The sequence below is a fragment of the Nicotiana tabacum genome, chromosome 18, assembly GCF_000715075.1.
Source record: "Nicotiana tabacum cultivar K326 chromosome 18, ASM71507v2, whole genome shotgun sequence".
Classification (NCBI taxonomy): Eukaryota; Viridiplantae; Streptophyta; class Magnoliopsida; order Solanales; family Solanaceae; genus Nicotiana; species Nicotiana tabacum.
The window spans coordinates 73,828,343-73,832,945 of NC_134097.1; the positions used below are offsets into that span (position 1 = coordinate 73,828,343).

At 37.8% G+C, this 4,603-nt stretch overlaps 1 long non-coding RNA gene across 1 annotated transcript; it reads left to right on the forward strand.

Annotated features, from left to right (window-relative positions):
* The first annotated feature begins 2,611 nt into the window (after positions 1–2,611).
* Positions 2,612–4,330, forward strand: LOC142172800 (uncharacterized). The gene is made up of 3 exons (XR_012701771.1): positions 2,612–2,691; positions 3,148–3,233; positions 3,610–4,330. It is a non-coding gene; the product is annotated as an uncharacterized LOC142172800 (long non-coding RNA).
* The last annotated feature ends 273 nt before the right edge of the window (positions 4,331–4,603 follow it).

Consider the following 4,603-nt stretch of genomic DNA (forward strand, 5'->3'; position numbering starts at 1 on the left):
CAGGGGAGTAGGATCAGAATTCAGACAAACCAATTCCAAGAGAATCAACCAATGCAAACCAACCAATAAACTCAGCTGACACTTGAAAGAAAACAGAACTAACTGAACAGGTTGAACAAACTGAGAATCGAACAAACAGCAGGAAGAAGAAAACAGTTTCTGATTTCTGTATGTTTTTCTCTCTCGTATGTGTGTCTGTATAAGCCCCTCTATTTTTTCTCACTATCTCTTTTCTTTTCAAAATCCAGTGCCAATTTTCAGTTTTTAAATCTACTTGAGTTACCAAGAAGAATTCTTTTCCAGTTTTCTGTTTTTCAGAACTCAACTCTCAATATTCAATCCCAGTTCCCTCTGTCTATCCCCCCGTGTGTCTTGTCTATCCCCTCCTTTTATAAGCCTAACATTAGGCTATTCACCAGCCTGTTAGAACACCTCAGAAACTATTCCTTTTTAGCTGTTTTTTCCAACTCAAACTTTTAAAATTAGGAACCCCCATCATATTCCCTGACAGTCCCCTTTTAACATTTATTAAACTAAAACAGGCCATGGGCAGCAAGAATATAATCTGACAGCATGTGCTGTCAAACTATTTTAATCCAAAAGGGCCTTTATGCACATGTTGTGCACAAGTGCACATGCCCTCCAATTCTGACTGCAACTAAACAAAACCAATCACTTTATATTTCTGATTCAAATACATCAATTGTGAGTAGCTATAGTTGATTCTCAATTTGATTCAAACAATGTTCAGCAAGACAAATCAAGCTGTTACCATTCAAACAGCTAAAACTATTTGACGACATGTATCGAATCGACTATACTAATTACAACATATACAATCAAAGCCAAGGATTAGAATCAAACAGTATCAACAAGGGGTCAGATTGCACTTGTCAATACAGAGGTTAACTTGGGGATTGATTACTCAAACAATTTCAATTCAGTCAATTATGCAGTTTACATACACACACATTATCAGTGAATGAGGACGCATTTGATCAAATACAGAGGTCCAGGCAAGGTGTGAAAAAAAAAAACAGTTGGTAAAATTCAAAATACAATTTGAACAAGATGTTTGGCCATACGAATAGACTTTTAACAAACACACGAACTGGAATAAAGAAGAGAAAACAAACTTACCTTAAAATCTTTGAAAGAAAAATCAGAAAAATCAACTTGTGTTTGAACAGACCCTTCTCAAGGTTGAACGGACTTTAATCGAAGTGTTTCTCAAGAAACACTTCGATTAAGGTCCATTAGACCCTAATCTCTTGGTTTAAACAGGCACGGAATAGGCACAAGGAACCCTAGGGTTCAAAAAAAATCAGATCTGGGATTCGTGTTTCCCTGGTCAGATTCGGACCAAACCAAGCATGGTTTGGTCACGAGGGAGGTTCGGGGACTGTCTGGTGCGAAGCTGGGGTAGATCGGTGTGGATCGAGTTTTGCTCGAATCTTCAAATGAAGATTCGAGAACCTAAGGGATGATTCGAACTAAACGGCCAACAGATCCATGTTCAGGGGGGTGAGGCGGTCCTATGGTGTTAAGGTGAAGGCCACCGGCGTTCATGCCGCCGGGATTAATGGTGAGGAATAAGGGGGCGGCTAGGGTTTCGTGGGGAAAGGGATGAGGACGAAGGCGGGGGTCTTGGATAGGGGGCAGGGTATGGTAGGAAGCTTATATATGGAATGGGTGGGTTGATCTCAGCCGTTGGATGAGGCGAGATGGAAGGCCAAGATCTTTCACCTGATGGGGAAACGGTGTCGTTTCTCATGCCAGGGTTTGGGTTGGTTCGGGTAAGACGGGTCGGGTCTGTTCGTGGGTACGGGGCATGAGATCTTGGCCGTTGATCATTCAGAGATAAACGGCCCAGATCAGACCAGATTAAAACGGTGTCGTTTGGATAGTTAGGGGCTGAACTGGACTGGACCGGGTAATTCTGGTTTTGGGTTGGGTTGTTTGGGCTTGTTTATTTAAAATCGGACTGGCCCAAGTCCGAAACTCTTTCTTTTTTTTTCTTTTTAATTCCTTAAATTAATTTTGCCAAATAATACCATGTAAAACATTGGACAACAATTATCGCACAATTAACATTTAATTATACTAAACACTTAATGACAAAATACAATGAAGGATGTACACATTTTATTTTTCTTTTAATAAACGGATTACGGTTCACACGACATATAGACATATATTTTTGTTTGAATAAAACAACCATGGGCAAAATCACAAATAACTAGCAAAAAATGCCACGTAAAAATCCAGCAAATGTACAGCAAGACCAATTGCTATTATTTTGTTTCTTTTGGAGTGATTGTCGCGTAAAACAAAAATCACGTGCTCACAATTACTCTAAAATTAATTTGTATAAACCTTCTCAGATCCTTTAAAAGTATTTTTGAGTGTGTCTAATTTTCCAAAAATAATTCATATTTTGATATATGATCAAAATACACTGACATTTTTAAAGACCCGAGCGACATAAGAATAAATCACTTTAAATTTGATGGAGTAATATCATGATATTAAGCAAATTTCAAACTCAGAATAAGCTATGGATCAAGTAGATAATTAACACCTACATTTGAGATTGTGGTACTACTAGTCAATTATTTTCTGGATCATCATGTGGAAGAGATCAAGACTACTGATACTAGCAATAAAGCAGGAATGCTCACTGCTAACCAGGTGCCACAGCTATTTTTCCTAGTTGTATTGTATGAAACTGTTGTTAACTTCTTATGCTGCTGCTTTATTGGCGTTTTCACACCATAATAAATCTGAAAATTACATTGGCAGTTGAGTACTAATTATTGAATGGTTTGCATAAAGTAATGAAATCCTGCACTAATTATTATTTCCAGCAAACCCTTCTGCATAGACACAATGTACCTTCCGACCCATAAAATATTGTATATGCGTGTTAATAGGCTGCATTGTGCAGCTATCAGCTGTCTCAAATAAAGCATAAAAAAATTATGAATTTCCCTTAGTATTAACTGCGAAAACCTCACTCAGTGTTGTTGTCTATGGGATTTGAATCCTGGTGGGTGCCGTTCTCTTCCTTATTCTTTTGTTGTGAAAATCATTTCATCCACGCACATGCTTTCATTCCTTAATAACATTCATAGTGCCCCTAAACAGACTGAGTGTGAAGATGGTGGTCCTGTTTGGGAAGATATCAAAGCAATAGAACAAATGGCAAAACATGAAGCAGCTGAGCCAAACAGGTAATATATTTTAACACTAGAATTTCGTTGGTTGTTTTTTTTGGAATATTATGTGTCACAAGTATTATCTGGAGTCTGGATGCAATTACTCAGCAAACAATGGATGAATATATTAAGCAAACAAGCTGTCTGGTGAGGAGAGCTTGATGCTTTCATGATAAAAGCTTACTAGCTGTTTGCGATACTTTTAGTGGCCAAGTTAGGAGGAGTGCAAGATGAAGCTTTATTGAATATAAGAAACCATTGATAAATTTAAGAGGTTTTTGTAAACATCAGTACCACCATTGTTCTAGCCTAGTATTTGTTTTTTCTTTCTTCTGTAATCAAGCAAAAGTAATCAATATGCCTGTTATTAAAGTTTCCCGTGGACCTGCAGGTTAAAAATTTGAAGGTGAATCTAATTCAGATTGCGAATAATACGACAGGTTTGCTAGTCAAGGAAGCGGCAGTTCCAGAAGAGATTAAACTACGAGAGACTATTTCCTCAAAGGAAGTTGAGACAGAGTGAGCTTGTGCAGTATGCCAATGACAACCACATCGGAGCATCACTTCAAGTCCTGTCTTAACAGAAGGAGACGCAGGGAAAAGTCTAAAGCGCTGAAAACTTGCAAGCACACGGCCAAGAGCGAAGGAGACCTGCCTGTTGCAACAAAAAATTAAAAGCAGGAGCTAGTAAAACTGAAATATCAGCTGCAGCACCATCAGCGCACAGTACTACTGAAATATTGGTGTCAAGTTCATGAACTCAGTTTGAGAATATGATGGAATTAGCTCGCGAAGTTACCGAAAGAGAGGTGTGATTAGAGAGATATTGTAGAGAAGAAATTGGTGTATTTTGATGTATGCCTTCCATACCTGTTTAACATGTATCTTCACTCGATGAAATCTACAATTGTAATTCAGGTGTTCCTAGTTTTAGTTGCATATTTTGCTAAAGTCATGTAATCGTAAAGGGAGACCTGGAATTGTTATTTTGCTAGTTGTAGCTGTAGGTGTTGGATATGGTATTTTGATAACGAATTAACGATACACAACTTATTTGACAATATTAACTTGTGGCAGCTTAATTGTAAATTTCAGCTCAAGGCTGATGACTTTTCGGCATTTTTCATTTTATGGAAAATTGTTTCTGCATGTTTTTGTTACAAATTTAGCTTCGCAACTTGCAATAGACCTTTATTTTAATGACCAATCATGACATTTAACTCTCATTTGTGACCAAAGGATGAAGTGGGATGTATGAGATTCTACACCCTTAACAAGATGTTTTGGATTCGAGCTCTCGAATTGAGAAATTTTGTTTAATGATCCAATCGATGATTTCGAGTTTTAGCATTTTGCTGCTTGATTTGAGATTTCCCGTGGGTTCA